We start from the raw sequence: 18,210 nt of genomic DNA, 5'->3' as shown, positions 1-18,210 counted from the left end.
TAAAAGCTTCAGTAAAACTGAAAATGTTTTAATGTTTTCTGCTCTGCAGCAATAACAATTTCTAAAGCTTTAATCTCTTAGACATTAAATACTAAAATTATTGCTTTCTCCAAGGCTTCTTTGGTAAGAAGATAAGCTAGTATTTTATAGGCCAATTTAGATGCTTTAACACTCTCTCAACATAATTTCTAAAAGATCCAGTTTTATAAATCTAGAATAATAGTTAAATATCAGGCCTTAGTAACACTTTTGCTGAAATAAAAATAAAAGTGCAAACAGTCAAAATCTAAATTAACTGTAATAATTTTCTCTTAACTGTTGTAACACTTGTGGGAAGCGGCATTTCTGGCTGCATTGCCACAGGACTGAGTATAAAGCATAGTTGTACCTCTAAAGCGCGAGGAAAATTGCTACTGTTTACATTATCCTTGAGGTAAGTATCTATTCCTTATATTTGCATACATTAATAATTTGTGTTAATTAAGTGAATTAAATCACTTTAATTTTATTCCAGTGTATTTTAACTTGATATGTAATTTTAAAAGTTAACCACAGTGGCTTAAAAACACGGAATTTAAGAAAAATCTTTGCCGAAAGTAGTACTTGCGCACCATACATAAAATAACAGATATACAATGGTTAGGTAGTACATTTGCTATACAAGGTAAAATTTTAAGAATAAATTCATCATACTGTGTATGATTTTTATGTTGTTAGCCAAGATCACTTTTTAATAATAAAATAATTTTATGTCATGGTTATAACTGCATTCAGAAATTAATTAAAACTTCATTTTCATTGTATAATTTTTAAATATGCTTTTCATTTAATTATATTAAAATAAAAAAATGTAGTTTTAATCTATTTCCTGCACAGATGTGTTAGACAAATCTAGAGGAGACATCAAAGAGCTTTCTGGCCTGAAAGATTGCAGAGATAGCCTTGGCTAGGCACATAATTTGTTAGGTTAGGCATGTGTTTTTGGAGCATCTACTCTGTGAGAAGAGAATCACACATGGAACCAGCATATGCAGAATTGATGTGTAATGCCTCAGGGAAGTGTTATTTGCTGAAAGAGAGGTCCATTGGGAGGTTCAGGTAACTTACCAAGTCTTCAGGTCTATCTTGGGTGTGTATGTGTCTTTAATAATACTTGAAGGGAGTCTTTACTTTTGGATGTTACTGGATAATACAAATGGAACTAAGTTAATACTAAAGACCACATACTGACTCTTTTTAAGAATTTAACTATTTTTATTTCTAAAAAAATCTTTCCTTTTACCACAAAAGATGAAATTAATTTTTATTGTAGGGAAATGTTTAAATATAGGTAGAAAAGGTAAACCACATCAGTGCTGATTACACCCTCATTATAAAAACATTGTGTGTGTCTTTACAATCTACCACATTGCTTTCAATTAATACAATAAATAAAAGCAAAATTGTTTTCAATTAATTTGCTTTAATTTTATATATAATTTTTAAACACCTATTCACCAATATTTTGTTTGGGCCAATAGTATTCCATCAAATGGATGTACCACCATTCACTAATTCAGTTCCTCACTATTGATTTAAGAGTTGCTTTTGGGGATCCCTGGGTGGCGCAGCGGTTTGGCGCCTGCCTTTGGCCCAGGGCGTGATCCTGGAGACCCGGGATCGAATCCCACATCGGGCTCCCGGTGCATGGAGCCTGCTTCTCCCTCTGCCTATGTCTCTGCCTCTCTCTCTCTCTCTCTCTCTCTCTCTATCATAAATTAAAAAAAAATTTAAAAAAATGTTTTCTCTGCATCTATTGAGAGGATCATATGGTTCTTGTTTTTTTTCTCTTTTTTGATATGATCTATCACGTTGATTGCTTTAGGAGTGTTGAACCAGCCTTGCATTCCAGGGATAAATCCTGCTTGGTCACAGTGAATAATCTTCTTAATGTACTGTTGGATCCTATTGGCTAGTATATTTTTGAGAATTTTTGCAACTGTGTTCATCAGGGATATTGGTCTATAATTCTCCTTTTTGGTGGGGTCTTTGGTTTTGGAATTAAGGTGATGCTGGCCTCATAAAATGAGTCTGGAAGTATTCCGTCCCTTTCTATCTTTCAGAACAGCTTTAGTAGAATAGGTTTTGTTTCTTCTTTAAATGTTTGATAGAATTCCCCTGGGAAACCGTCTGGCCCTGGACTTTTTTGTCTTGGGAGGTTTTTGATGACTGCTTCAATTTCCTCCCTGGTTATTGGCCTGTTCAGGTTTTCTATTTATTCCTGTTCCAGTTTTGGTAGTTTGTGGTTTTCCAGAAATGTGTCTGTTTCTTCTAGATTGCCTAATTTATGGGTGTATGGATGCTTATAATATTTTTAAAATCGTTTGTATTTCATTGGTATTGATTGTGATTTCTCCCCTTTCATTCATAATTTTATAATTTGAGTTCTTTCTCCTTTCTTTTCAAAAAGGCTGACTAATGGTTTATCTCTCTTACAAATTCTTTCAAAGAACCAACTCCTGGTTTTGTTGTTCTATTCTACAGTTCTTCTGGTCTCTACTTCATTGAGTTCTGCTCAAATCTTTTTAAACTCTCTTCTTCTACTTGGTATAGGTTTATTTGCTGTCCTTTCTGCAGTTCCTTTAGGTGCAAGGTTAGCTTGTGTATTTGTTTTTTCCAATTTTTTGAGGGATGCTTATATTGTGATGTATTTCCCTCTCAGGACTGCTTTTGCTGTATTCCAAAGATTTGAATGGTTGTATCTTCATTCTCATTAGTTTCCATGAATCTTTTTTAATTCTTCTCTAATTTCCTGGTTGACCCTTTCATCTTTTAGCAGGATAGTCTTTAACCTCCATGTGTTTGAGTTTCTTCCAGATTTCTTCTTGTGATTGAGTTCAAGTTTCAAAGCATCATGGTCTGAAAATATGCAGGGAACAATCTCAATCTATTGGTATTGGCTGAGACCTGATTTGTCACCCAATATGTGGTCTATTCCAGAGAAAGTCCCATGTGCACTTGAGAAGAATGTGTATTCAGTTGCATTCAAAGACAAAGTTCTGTATATATATATGTGAAATCCATCTGGTCCAGTCTATCATTTAAAGGTCTTGTTTCTTTGGTGATGTTGTGCTTAGAAGACCTGTCATTTGCCGCAAGTACCAGGTTGAAATCTCCTACTATTAGTGTATTATAATTTAATATGTCTTTACTTTGGTTATTAATTGTTTGATATACTTGGCAACTCCCACATTAGGGGCATAAATATTCATGATTGTTAGGTCTTCTTGTTGGATAGACCCTTTGAGTATGATATAGTGTCCCTCTTCATCTCTTACTACAGTCTTTGGGATAACCTTTATCTGATAGGAGGATTGCCACCCCTGCTTTCTTTTGAGGACCATTTGAATGTTAATGGTTCTCCACCCTTTCATTTTCAGGTTGGAGGTGTCCTTAGGTCTCAAATGAATCTCTTGTAGACAGCAAATGGATGGGTCTTGCTTTTTTATCCAGTCTGAAACCCTGTGTCTTTTCATGGGATCATTTAGCCCATTCATGTTCAGAGTAACTATTGAAAGATAGGAACTTAGTGTCATCATAATACCTATTCAGTACCTGTTTTTGTGGGTTAGTTCTTTGGGCTTCCTATTTATCTTATAGGGTCCCCCTTAATATTTCTTGCAGAGCTAGTTTAGTGATCACATATTCTTCCAGTTTCTGCCTCTCTTGGAAGCTCTTTATCTCTCCTTCTATTATGAATGAGAGCCTTGCTGGATAGAGTATTCTCGGCTGTATGTAATCCTCATTAAGGACCCCGAATATATCCTGCCAGCCCTTTCTGGCCTGCCAGGTCTTTGTGGAGAGGTCTGCTGTTAATCTGATATTTTTCCCCATATAAGTTAGGGATCTCTTGTCTCTTACCACTTTAAGGATTTTCTCTTTATCTTTGAAATTTGCAAGTTTCACTATTAAATGTTGAGGTGTTGAACGGTTTTTATTGATTTTTGGGGGGGGAGGATATCTCTATCTCCTGGATCTGAATGTTTCCCTCCCCAAATTAGGGAAGTTCTCAGCTATGATTTGTTCAATATGTAGATTTTTCCTTCTGAGGCTATCATTTATTTCCCTTAACCTTTCCTCATGGTTTTTAATTGTTTTTCTCTTTTTTCCTCAGCTTCCTCCTTGCCATATACTTGTGTTGTATATCTCTCACTCTTTCTTCTACCTCATTAACCCTCATCTTTAGGACCTCCAGTTTGGATTGCATCTCATTTAATTGATTTTTAAGATCATCCTGATTAGATCTAATTTCTGCAGTTATGAAGTCTCTTGAATCCTTTATGGTTTTTTTCCAGAGCCACTAGTAGCTTTATAATTGTGCTTCTGAATTGACTTTCTGATACTGAATTGTAATCTAAATTCTGTAACTCTGGGGCAGAGAGTACTGTTTCTGATTCTTTCTTTTGTGTTGAATTCTTCCTTCTAGTCATTTTGCTAAGTGCAGAGTGGCTGTATGAGTGGGCTGAGTCAAGAATATCAACCATGACCTAAGTAAATTTCACCCTAGATGATTCTGACAAGGTCAAAGACCAGAAGTTGAAAAAAATATGGAATGCTTCATGTTATCCTTGTGCAAGGGCCATGCTAATCTTCTCTGTATCATTCAAATTTTAGTATATGTGCTGCTGAAGTGAGCACCATCACTTTGGTTCTCCAAGTGGCTCTCACTCTGGCTCTTAGCTAAGAGCTCTGTTCAGGTACTTACACTACCAAAACCACAGCTTACCATGATCCCTGCCTTAATTGCTGTGAGCTCCTTTCCCCTTCTCCATCTCTGATACTTGAAGGTCTTATGCTATTTATTTCTCCAGTGGTCCCTGTGAGACGAGACTGAAGTGTAGGCATCCTTAGAAGCACTCATAGCAGTGGAGAAGCTGGATACCCTCCCTTGGGCTTTTTCACACTGGAGAAATCAGAGGTTTCTGGGAGTACATCTTTGTGCTGTACTGCACTGGTTTGGGGAAAGGGTGAATAGGTCAAAGTAAAACTGCTCCATTTACGCTTCAAATGCATTATTTTATTTATTTATTCTTTTTTTCTGAGCCAAATAGATACTCCAGCCTCATCCTTGGTTCTGGGACTTTCACAAAGATGTCTTGACTATGGATATTCCTAGTTGGTTTTTCTCTGAGGGAACTGAAGAAAACCATCTTTCTTGCTATCTTGGTGATATCATTATGACTTTTATGCTTAAAAAGGCTTTCTCTAGTCATGTTCATATAAAATTCACCTATATTATCTACTATATGTCAGTAGTTTCATTGTTTCACAGTTATGCCTTTAATTCATCTGAGAATTTATTTTGATTAATGTTAAGAGAAAAAAAAACCTTTTTCTTTAATAACTAATCACTTTAAGACTTTTTTATATAGACATACCTTATTTTATCATGCTTCACACATATCTTTTTTTTTTTTTTTTTTTTTTAGAAATTGAAGTTTGTGACAACCCTGCATTGAGCAAGTCTTTTGGTGTTATTTTTATTTCAACAGCATTTCTCACTTCATGTCTCTGTGTCCTTCTTGCAGTTCAGACTTACTTATTATTACGTAATTTGTTACATGGATCTATGATCAGTGATTGCAACGAACTAAAAGTTCACATGATGGTTAGTATTTGTTAATAATAAAAATATTTTTATTTTTTAAAGATTTTAATTATTTATTCATGAGAGATGCAGAAAGAGAAAGAGGCATAGACCTAGGCATAGGGAGAAGCAGATTCCCTGTGGGGAACCCCATGTGGGACTCCATCCTGGGACTCCAGGATCATGCCCTGAGCTGAAGGCAGACGCTCAACCACTGGGCCACCCATGCATCCCAGTAATAAAGTATTTTTAAATTTAAGGTATATACATTGTGTTTTTTGGACATAATGCTATTGCACACTTTTAATAGACTTCAATATTGTATACACATAGCGTTTATATGCAGTGCAAAACCAAAAAAAAATTCAGTTGATTCACTTTACTGAGATACTTGCTTCATTTTGGTGGTCTGGAATTGAAGACACAATATCTCCGAGGTGTGCCTATAAATGCGATCTGGTTTAATTTACTATAATTTGTCACTGAATGCTGTGTAGCCCTAGGTGACGAAATCTGCATCTTGATCCTGGTGTCTTTCTGTTGCTAGCACTTAATGATGTACATGTTGAGTAGAATCAGTCAAAGCCCAAACATTTACATATACCCAGGGATCTGTTTTTATGTTGCCACGTCATTAAACCATACACCTACTTGCAGCTGTTCACCCAACAATGAATACATGTGACTACATTCATTAAACCTACCTTACTAGTTTGTTCTTACATGGGAATCTCTCCCTTTAGAAACAACCAGCTCTTTCCATTTTGCAGGATTAGGCCTGACAAGTTCAAGAACCAAATTTTCTTTCAGTATAACAACTAAAGGAAGCTAACATCATTATTTAGGGTTACTCTTGGCCTATGTCTTCTGCGATGCTTCTCTAATTGTAATTTGATGCCTTTTTTTTTTTTTGAAGAGTATCCCTGGACTCTGGGTACCTCATTTCCTTCAGGTTTGGGTTATCTGACTTTTCTACCCAAGTATTTATTACTACAGACTTGGAAGTAATGCCTCTGTATCCAGATCTGTGGCCATTACTCTAATTCCTACTGAGATGATTCTGATTTGGGAACCAGAGAATTTGCCTATAGGTGGCAGTGTAGAACAGTTTCTGTTCTTGCGTTAGTTTCCCTTGGCTGTGTAACAAACTATCACAAACTTGGAGGCTTTAAACAATAGAAAATAATTTTTTCAAGTTCCAGAGGCCAAAAGTCTGAAATAAATATCACTGAGCCAAAAGCAAGGTATTGAGAGGGTACTCCCTTCTGAAGATTCTGGTAGCTGCTGCCATTTCTTGGTTTGTAGTCACATCACTCCCATTTTCTGCCTCCATGGTCACATTGCCTCCTCCTCTAATGTCTGTATCAAGTCTCTATCTGCCTCACTTTTGTAGTGACACTTGTGATTGCATTAAGAGTTCATCCATTTAATTCAGGATAATTGCTCCACCTCCAGAATGTTACTTTAATCACATCTGCATAGGCTTTGCTAAATAAGATATCAGGTTTTACAGGTTCCAGGGTTTAGGACCTGATATCTTTGGGGGCCATTATTTAACTATTATTTAACTTACTGTAGTGAACAAGTGAGATCAAATAACACTAAGTTTAATCCCAGAGCCAGCATTCATTAACTGTGTGGAAATAGGTGATGGTGCAAACTCTTTGTATTTTAGTTTCTTCATCTGAAAAAAAAATCAGCATACATACTACATATCTCATATAATTATTGTCAGCTACAAATAAGAAAATACATGCAAAACAGTCATCAAAGTACGTGTCCCTAATGAAGTGTTAAATGTTAGTTCTTACATTATGATAGAGGATTGGAAGGATCAGTTGAATTAAATTGCAGACAACCTATATACTAAACTAAGGAGTTTAATACTGGCAGGGGTTGGGGGGATATTGGGGGCATACAGGAGTCATTTAGGTTCTTATGCAAATGAGTCATAAGATAAGAGATTAAAAATTAATTCTGGTATCTGTGGACAGAGTTGAGAAAAGAAAGAGGAAAATTCATTGAAATGATTCAGGGAGATTTATTGACACGAACTAAAGAGAAACAGTATCTCTGAGAAGTAAAGACCTTCTATGTCTTTCCAAGCCCATAAGCTCCAGCAAGGCAGAAGCAATGCCATTATTTTTACCTATATGATGAATGATTGCCTCTCCAGAGTTCTAAAGAATTTTATGTTTGTAACATACATTCACTTTCAATTAATTATGAATACTATCAACCATAATGGGAAGAAGATGGGTCTCTAAAATGAAATAAAAATATTCACAAAACTAAAGGATGCTACTTAGAAAAAAAAGAGAAGTTATGTCTGGAATGAAGTGAAAGTAACTTTTGCTTCTGGGGTTGGCATCATATCTGATGGCATGGAGGACTGTGCGGAAAAAATACTGTGGGCAAAATATGTCTAGAAAATAACACTACTGATCCGCCAAATCACAGCCATTATTTTAAATTCTAAGGGCACTGAATATTTATATCAGAATCATATTAGATGAGAATCTTGACTAGAAGTTGCTAGGATAGTGGAGAAAATATTTTGCTGTGGTCAAGATGCCAGGAAGGAAATGGTACCAATTAAGCTTTAGGATGTTTGTCAGGTAAGCTGTATCTGTAAGTGGAGGGTAGAGGTGGCTGAGACAGAAAGAGAAAACTTTCTTCCTGACTTTAGCATATGTGCTGCCAAAGTGAGCACTCTTCCTGACTTTAGGGTTTTAATTTATTTCAGTAATATACTGTATGGTTGTCCTTATTTCACACATATTTATTTCTGTCAGTTGAGTTTTCTGCATATATCCATGTGGGTTTATTTTCCTTCTCCTACTAGATTATAAATCTCATTAATCCCAGGGCCTTAATATTTTCCCTTCTCTGTCTTTCTTAAACATTAGCACTAGGAAACATGCTTTGAAATTCCTTTTTTTACTGAAATGCTTTTTTTTTGAGTTTACTTCATAAAGTGGCTCCCTAAAAATTTAGCCAAATACATCTCTTACTATAATCTGCATTTTCAATAATTTTATTCTAATGGAAACATTTCTTCACCTACATCTGCTTGGTTTAGTTGTACTCTCAATTTATCATTAATTTAGTTTAATATCTTCAGTCACTAAGGAGTACCATAAAAGTGGGTTTTAAAAACTTTTATCCTTTTAAAAGAAAATGCATTGAATTTCAACTTTTCTGGAGATTTTGAGATACTAAAACATATTGAACAAAAGTTAAAGTCTACACGAGGCTTAGTATAAAAAAATACATGGTGAACTTTAGTAGAGCAGAAAAGAAAGCTCTGTTATCTTCTCCAGTTGTTGGTATATTCATTCAGTAGTCACAGAAATATAAGTAAGGGAGGATAGCACAATTTCTTTATGAAGGTTTTTGCTTAAATCTGATGCTTGTGTTTGTATATTAAAAAGCTATTTAGGGGTGCCTGGGTGGCCCAATGGGTTAAGCATCTGACTCTCAATTTCAGCTCAGGTTATGATTTCAAGGTGGTAAGATTGAGCCCCGTATTGGGCTCTGGGTTCAGCAGGGTGTCTGCCTGAGATTCTCTCTCTTTGTCTCTCACTTATACTCTCTAAAACAAATAAATCTCTAAAAAAATAAAAATAAACAAAAAAGATATTTATTTGCAGGATGATATGAGTTCAATGCAGCCATCCAAGAATCTCTAATATTAAGACAGTAAATTATTTCTGAGAGTTATATGATACTTAAAATAAGCTAGGAGCAAAGGTAGTTTTCATTTAGTAATGCTATCTGGCACAGATCTTTTCTTTGAGGTACTGTTTCCATTGATCTTACAAAGTCTGTCTTTTAGAACTGCAGTCATAATGAAACTCAAAATATAGTTCCTTTATCGCATGGATTTTTTCAGCAAGGTTGCTATGTAGAACTAATTTTCTTCAAGTTTTAGTGACTTTACTATCCAAGAAGAGGATATGCATTAGTTATCAAAGGGGAAGATCAGATTAGTTTATTAAAAGAAGCTGATAACAAAAAATTATATTTTTGTTTTGTGTTATAGACTAAATAACCAAAGGATAGAAGATTGAGGTGTGACAAAATAAAGAACATGGAATATTATTTTTTCATGCATTAATGAATATATATCTCTCCATAGATCGACTCCATAGCATTTATTTAAAACTTATCTGTAAAAGTAATTTGAATCTGTAAAAGTAATTTGAATCGTTTATAAAAGTATGTGTAGTCATACATAATAGGTACTAACACTAATGTACTTACCACTTAATAGTAATATAAATGTGTTGGCAATAATGGAAAAAATCATTTCTGCTTTAAATCCTTTTCTCTAGAGATTTCAGGTGATTTATCTCTCAGAAGTAAACTTTAACTAGAATAAAAATAAATTATGTCTACGGTTTATACTTAAAGCCTATCTTTAATTTGCCTATTTCAAAGAATAATATCTAAACAGTTAAGTGAATGATGTTGATGAAAATGGGGGAAAATGCGAGGTTTATAGGTAAATTCTGACATCTAAGTAGGTATATGTCCTCTAGGATGTCTTCTCTGATTACACAAAGCTAACAGGGAGGTCTTATAAATGAACAGTAGTGGCTTTCATGTAATGAAGCATTTTCAAAGTAAAGCAATACTAATTGAATATTTATTGTATGATAGGCTTTGTGTGGATGCCTTTCATGTATAATCACATTCAGTTTGCCCAGTGAACTTTTGTAGGGTGGTATAATTATCCCTATTTTCCTGTGAGCAAATTAAAGTTTAGATTTTAACCAGCTTGCCTATATGAGCCCATAGTTTTAGTAAGCTTGAGAGCTGGAATCTTGAAATCCACATCTCACAGATGCTAAAGCCTTTGCTCTTAAACACCATCCTAAATTTTCTCATGAATCTCTCTTGCTTAAAAGCTAAGCATTTCAAAGATTTATAACATGATTTGATTGCAGTTTTATGCCTCAGGAGATAGAAAGAGAGAAAAGATGGTAGTCTATAAATACTTCTGAAGAAAAAGAAGACTAGTGAAGTGTTAGTGATGGCGACCAGGAGAAAAAACAATAAACAGGAAGTGTCCAGTAATCCAAACTGTTCTTGCCTTCCTCTTTTCCTAATGTCCAGACCCCAGATTTTGTGGAGATGAGCCTGTCAAGGCGATCTCATTCTGCTTTGCCAAGGACCATGTTAGCCCTCCACTTCTCAAGCGTGTGTTGGAACCGCCTAGGGAGCTTGTTAAAACCCGGGTATCTTGGGCTCACTCCAGAGTTTCTGATTAAGTAGGCCTGGGGTAGACCCTAAAATTTTGCATTTTTAACAAGTTCCCAGGTGATACGGTTCCCTGCCAATCTGGGAATCACACTTCGTGGTCTCATTTGTTTAGTCAAGATCCAGTTGTTCAAATTGGCGACCAGTTGGTTACTTGGAGATTTAGTTAAAAACTATTGATACCCAGGCGTCCTAAAGATAACTCAAAACCCAAGCTCTGGGGATTGTTTCCTGCCCTGATTCTCATACAGGAGTGGGCTTCTAACTGATAACTTTTCATCATTATCAACATCCTATTGTATTGAAATCTAGCCCATCAGCAGTAGGGATGTGTGTGTTCCCTACAACTGTAGGAAATTACTGATGACAAAGGGATAATGCAATTCATTTGGTTTTGTGCTCCCTTGAGGATCTGAATTATATTGCTGTTTATGCTTCCCTGTTTATATTGGCTCATAGAAAGCTCTGAATCAAATATTTAGTCTCATGTTAGTGATTCTGTGAAACTTACAGAATGCATTTTGTGATTTAGTTTTATCCATGACTGCATGTACTGTTTAACGCATATTTTATATATATTTGTGTCTTTTAGTTTATGATGTTTTCATATATGTATTTTTGTAGACAGCATTAAATTCTGGTAACAGGGTGAGATATTAAAAATAATAAAAATTAAGGAAGTAAAAGTAATATTAATGCTCTCAAATATACTAGTTCTGTGAATTTGTTTTAATTAGAACACTTTATTATTTGCTTATAATTTTTTTACTTTATTATGAAGTAATTTCATTTTCATTATTTGGCATAAAATAATTTAAAAGTTCTTAAAACTCTACAATTGTAAGGTTAGAAGATTATATATTGATGAGTTCTTTAGGCAACTGAGAATGTAGTATTTTTATTTCTGGCATAATAATACAAGTAATGCAATTTCTGGGATAAATTTTGGGTTCAGATTTTAAAAACTATCGGTATTACCATTTCTTAGAACTGTCTCTGTATCTGGTCAAATTTTCATAAGAATGTAGTGACTATATAGGCAGCTTCATAAATATGAAAACTGTAACATGATATTCCCTAAGAACTATTACTTGTGACGGCATGTTAAAATGTAATTTAAAAGATATTTTTGTACATGAATTATGTGGAATGCTTAATGCTAGTAATGGAAGGAGATGCAAGAATCTTAAAATTTAAGAGTACAGATAAGACAGATTTAAAATTAGGTATCATTTAAAACAGAATTTAAAGAATACAAAGAAGGTACAGTGTTACCTGGCACAGGGGAAAGAGGATGGATAGTGCACAAAGAAAAGCATTATGAAAAAAGTGAGTTTTGAGCTGGCTTTGAAGAGCTGTAGAGAATTTCATTAAGGCAATATAAAAGTGGTGGTTATACACATTATGAAGGAATGATAAGCATTAGTTTTATGACATACAAACTTAATAACTTGGAGCAAATGGTTGACAGGAAAATGTTTGATTCCCAGATTCTGTGCCATGGTGACTAGAAGAGAGGTGGTACCAAAGCCAGAAATAAGGATCTTCTGTGATGATTTGTAAGACAACAGTTAAGAAAGAAAAGAAAGAAAAATGATATCAGAGAGGGAACATGCTACTGTATTAAGAAACATAAGCCCTTGAGAGAGAAAGAGTGTGTGTGTGTGTGTGTGTGTGTGTGTGTTCTCTGATTATTGGCAATCATTGATGCCAAAAGGGTAATGTAATCACTGGGGTATAAGAGAAGAACATGACTTTAGAGACTCTTCTTTTAGTGTAGCAGGGCTGAAAAAGGGAAATAAAAATACACATTTATGGGTCACGTATTTTATAATTCCACCAACATGAAGTGTCCAGAATGGGCAAATCTGCCAAGACTATAAGTAGGTAAGTGGTTAACCAGGATGAAAGAGGATGGAATGTACAGTGACTGCTAGTGGATAGGAGGTCATTTTTGGGGGGTGATGAACATGTTGCGGAATTGAATAGTGTTCATGGATTCACAACTCGATGAATATATTAAAATTCTCTGAATTATGTACTTTATAAATGTGAACGTTATGGTTTGGGAATTGTATCTCCATTAGATTATTATAAAAATAAGCAGCAAAGGGGTAAGTTTATTTTAGACTCCCATATTCCATAGGTAAGAAGTGAATTTTTAAAGACATGATTAAATTGGGAATGTTTTAATCTCTAAAGGAGGTAAAAATTAGAAGATGTTGTAACTGACAGAGTAATAGAGTGGAGGGGGAAGTGGAATAAAAAAAATCTTGAGTAGGGGTGCCTGGGTGGCTCAGTGGTTGAGTGTCTTGCCTTCAGCTTAGTGTGTGATCCCAGGCTCTGGGATCAAGTCCCCAAAGGGCTCCCCGAAGGGAGCCTTCTTCTCCCTCTGCCTTTGTCTCTGCCTCTCTCTCTCTCTCTCTCTCTGTCTCTCATGAATAAATAAAATCTTTAAAAAAAATCTTGACTAACTCAGTAGAAGGATGAAAGGAAAAGCAAATCTAAAAGTGTTGGAACAAATAAGAAAAAATGGTATGGAGGAAGGATAAACCATAAGGTCATGATATTTAAGTTAAATAGATTTGGACTTCAACTATCTCATGCTTACAAAACACATTAAATAAAAAATGATTTAGCAAGTTTGAAGATAGTATGATACAGAAATAAACTTATACCATTAAAAGACCAAAACAAGCCAGTGTGACAATAACATTTGAAAAAACAAACATTAGGTCAAAAATGCTACCAGAGATAGAAGATTGTTTTGGGGCACCTGGGTAACTGTCAGTTAAGCATCTGCCTTCAGCTCAGGTCATGATCTCAGGGTCCTGGGATCAAGCCCCGCATCTGGCTCCCTGTTCTGTGGAAAGACTGCTTCTCCTTCTGCACCTTTGCCCTTTCATGCTCTCTTTCTCTCTTTCAGGTAAAATAAAGTTGTTGTTTTTTTTTTAAAGGACCATTTTATGAGAAGATGGTCATTACACTCATCAGCATGTATTATTGTTCTAAGTTTGTCTTTTATAATTTATCTTATATACATGACAAAATTTGCAGAATGACCAGAAGACACAGATATATGCATATTTGTAATTAAATGGAAAATTTTGACACATCTCCCTCAGAAAGATATTAAACAGACAAATCAATATATAGAAGCCGTATAATTGGTAAACTTGAAGTAATTCATGCATCTAGAACACTATACTCATGTTGTTCAAAAGAAATATAATGCAAGGCACATGTGTAATTTAAATTTTTTTCTATTACATGAAAAGAAAAATAGATGAGATTATTTCTGGTATATATATCTTTACCCAATATATGCAAACTTCAGTTCAACATATAATAAATATAAAATTGAGATATTTATTATCCTTTTTATAATCAATTTTCAATATCCAGTATTAACTTTACATTTCACATTGCCATTTGAACACTAAATTTCCATCGGAAATAGTTTTTTTCTATGTAGACTTAATAAAGTTCACAGATGAAAAAGTAAATTCAGGTACTCAGATTGTTCCCAGTATATTTGAGTTCAATATCAAAATATTATTTTCCTTTCATGTTGTCGTCATCATTGAGAAACTGGCTTATTGTATTTACAGTTACCACTTTGACATTAAAGCAACAGCATATTAGTTTCGAAACTTCATTTGTGAGCTACTTGGGTGGCTCAGCTGATAAGCATGTGCCTTCGGCTCAGGGCGTGATCTTGGAGTCCCTGGATCAAGTCCTACATGAGGCTCCCTACATGGAGCCTGCTTCTCCCTCTGCCTGTGTCTCTGCTGCCCTCTCTGTGTCTCTTATGAATAAATAAATAAAATCTTTAAAAACAAACTTCATTTATTCAAGTTAAATGAATTCTCTAACCCTTTAACCAACTTAGCATTATTAACATCAGTTTCAAGGATGTATATCAGAAATTGAAAGGCAGTTGAAGTTTTTATTTCAATTCCTATCAACACCCAGTGTTATATTAGTTTCAGGTGTATAGTGATTGTAGTGATTCCATACATCACTTGGTGCTCATCACAGGGACCACCTTAATCCCCATCACCTGTTTCACCTGTTTCCCCCTCCCCCAAACAGCAGTTCTCTGTAATTAAGTCTGTCTCTTTCTCTCTTCCCTTTGCTCTTATGTTTTGTCTCTTAAATTCCACCTAAGAATGAAATCATATGGTATCTTTCTCTGACTGACTTATTTCCCTTAGTATCATACTCTAGCTTAATATATGTTACTGTAAATGGCAAGATTTCCTTCCTTTTCTATGGCTGAATAATGTCCCATTGTGTGTGTGTACACACACCACTTTATTTTTTTTCAGACCTAGGTCTTCTTTTATTATTTTTCTCTTATATTGAGCAGGGAGCCTTACGTGGGACTCCATCCCAGGACTCCGGAATCATGACCTGAGCCGAAGGCAGGCTCTTAACTGACTGAGCCACCCAGGCACCCCGGGTGTTCCTAATTCTTGGCTATTATGATTAAAGATGCTGCAGACATTCTTGTACTTTTATGTATGAGCACTCTTTCTTGCATGAGCACTATTTTTGTTGGAAATAAGAGTCGGATTCCTCATTCATGAAGTGAGCATATATTTAGCATTAGCAGCTTCTGCCAAAGGGACCCCTGCCAAGGCCGCTGTATTATCCTCTCCCACCCACTGCGAGTATTCGAGTGGCTCCACAGCCTGGTTAGATCATGGGATCCTGCTATTGTAGGTCCGTTTCTTCTCAGTATTCTGATGGAGTTGTTTGAAAATACTGTCTTGATCGGAAATGTGAGGTTTAGTATGGCCAACCTGTTAGGAGATGCTGTCATTGGAAGGGTAATTTTTATTCCATTCGCATGAGGAGGAGACAGGCAACAGGCTGGGTCCAGAGGCAGAGGGTACAGAATTGGGGCGAGAGCCGTTATTGCAGTTTCTGCAGGAAAGAACAATTGAGGCATGTGGGTATGTGGATGTAGGATTGGCAGGTTTGAATAATTTCAGGGCTCTGGGGAAGAGGGGTGTCCTGAATTGTCTGGAGATCAGGGCTGGGGGTGGTAGTGGCTCCAGCTATGAGAGCTTGGAATATACACCACTTCTTTATCTATTCATGAATCAATGGACACTTGGGCTGCTTTCCTATCTTGGCTATTGTAAATAATGCTACTGTAAACATAGGGGTGCATGTTTCCTTTTGAATTTGTGTTTTTGTATCCTTTGGGTAAATACCTAGTATGATGGCTGGATCATATAGTAGTTCTTTTTAACCCTTCAAGGAGCCTCCATACTGTTATTTACAGTGGCTGCACCAGTTTGAATTCCCACCAGCAGTGCAGGGCTTCCCTTTCTCCACACTCTTGCCAACCTCTGCTTCTTCTTGTATTGTCGATTTTAGTCCTTCCGACAGGTGTGAGGTAATAGCTCATTGTAGTTTTGACTTACATTTCCCTGATGGTAAGTGATGACACATATCTTCTCATGTGTCTTTTGGCCATCTGGCTGTCTTCTTTGGAGAAATGTCTGTACATGTCTTCAGCCCATTTTTTAATTGGGTTATTTGGTTTTTGAATGTTGTGTTTCATAAGTTCTTTATATGTTTTGGATACTAATCCTTTATAGGATATGTCATTTGCAAATATTTTCTCCCATTCTATAGGCTACCTTTTAGTTTTGTTGACTATTCCCCTCACTGTGCAGAAGCTTTTTATCTTGCTGAAATCCCAATAATTCATTTTTGCTTTTGTTTCTCTTGCCTGAGGAAACAAATCTAGAAAACGACTGCTATAGCCGGTGTCAGCAGGTTATTGCCTTTGTTATCTTCTAGGATTTTTATGGTTTCAGGTCTCACATTTAGATCATGAACCTATTCATTTTTGTGTATGGTATAAGAAAATTCCACAGTTTCTTTGCTTTGAGTGTTGCTATCCAGTTTTCCCCAACATCATTTTTAGAGAAGACTATCCTTTCCCCATTGGATAATTTTTCCTGATTCACTGAAGATTAATTGAGCATATGGTTGTAGATTTATTGCTGGGTTTTCTCTTCTGTTTATTTCTGTGTCTTTTTTGTGCCAATACCATACTGTTTTGATCACTACACCTTTGTAACATACCTTGAAGTCTGGAATTGTGATGCCTCCAGCTTTGGTTTTCTTTTTCAAGATTGCCTTGTTATTTTTGTGGTGTTGGTTGTTATTTCTCCTCTCTCATTTGTGATTTTATTTATTTAAGTCTTTTCTCTTTTTTCTTGTAATTCTGGCTAGAGGTTAACAATTTTATTGATTTTTTTTTCAAAGAACTGACTCGCTATTTCTTTGATCTTTTCTATTGTTTTTGTTTGTTTTTAGTTTCTATATCATTTATTTCTGCTCTAAATTTTATTATTTCCTTTTGCTGTGTTTTTGTTTTTTCTAGCTCCCTTAGGTGTAAGGTTAGGTTATTTGGTGTTTTTGTTGCTTCTTGAAGTATACCTATATTACTATAAACTTTTCTTAGAATCACTTTTGCTGTATCCCAAAGGTTTTGAACCATTATGTTTTTTTTAAACAATTTTGTTTATCTATTCATGAAAGACACAGAGAGATGAGACATAAGCAGAGGGAGAAGCAGGGTCCCTGTGGGGAACTGATGTGGAACCTGATCCCAGGACCCTATGGTCACACATCGAGCCAAAGGCAGATGCTCAACTACTGAGCTACCCAGGTGCCCCAGAACCATTATGTTTTCATTTTCATTTGTTTTTATATACTTTTTAATTTCTTCTTTGATTCTGGATTACCCATTCATTTTTAGTAACATGTTTTTTAACCTCCATGTATTTATAGTCTTTCCTTGTGTGTGTGTGTGTGTGTGTGTGTGTGTGTGTGTAGTTCTAGTCTCATAGCATTGTGGTCAGACAACATGCATGGTATGACTTTGGTCTTTGTGACTTTGTTGAAACTGTTTTGGGCAGATGGCTAATATGTGGTCCTTTCTGGAGAATGTTCCCTGAGCACTTGGAAAGAATGTATCCTGCTATTTTGGGGTAGAGTGTTTTCAATACATCCATTAAATCCATCTTTTCCAATGTGCCATTTAACCATTGTTTTCTTATATATTTTTGATTAGATGGTTTATTCATTGATGTAAGTGAGATGTTAAAGTCCCTGATTATTATTGTATACTTATTACATAGTTCCTTTATGTTATTAACTTTTTTATGTATCTGGTTGCTCCTATGTTGGGTTCATAAATATTTACAATTGTTACATTTTCTTGTTTGATTTTTTTTAATTTTTATTTTTTTATGATAGTCACAGAGAGAGAGAGACACAGGCAGAGAGAG

At 35.4% G+C, this 18,210-nt stretch overlaps 1 protein-coding gene and 1 pseudogene across 1 annotated transcript in view; one reads left to right on the top strand and one right to left on the bottom strand.

The window, feature by feature from the left end:
* Positions 1–18,210, top strand: part of MALRD1 (MAM and LDL receptor class A domain containing 1) — a 761,302-nt gene that overhangs the window by 249,873 nt on the left and 493,219 nt on the right.
* LOC129514360 (U6 spliceosomal RNA) lies at positions 4,581–4,677 on the bottom strand (annotated as a pseudogene).

This window comes from Nyctereutes procyonoides, unplaced genomic scaffold, assembly GCF_905146905.1.
Source record: "Nyctereutes procyonoides isolate TBG_1078 unplaced genomic scaffold, NYPRO_anot_genome, whole genome shotgun sequence".
In the NCBI taxonomy this organism is placed as follows: domain Eukaryota; kingdom Metazoa; phylum Chordata; class Mammalia; order Carnivora; family Canidae; genus Nyctereutes; species Nyctereutes procyonoides.
Note: the sequence above shows the minus strand (reverse complement) of the source record. Positions and strands in the feature narration are given on the sequence as shown.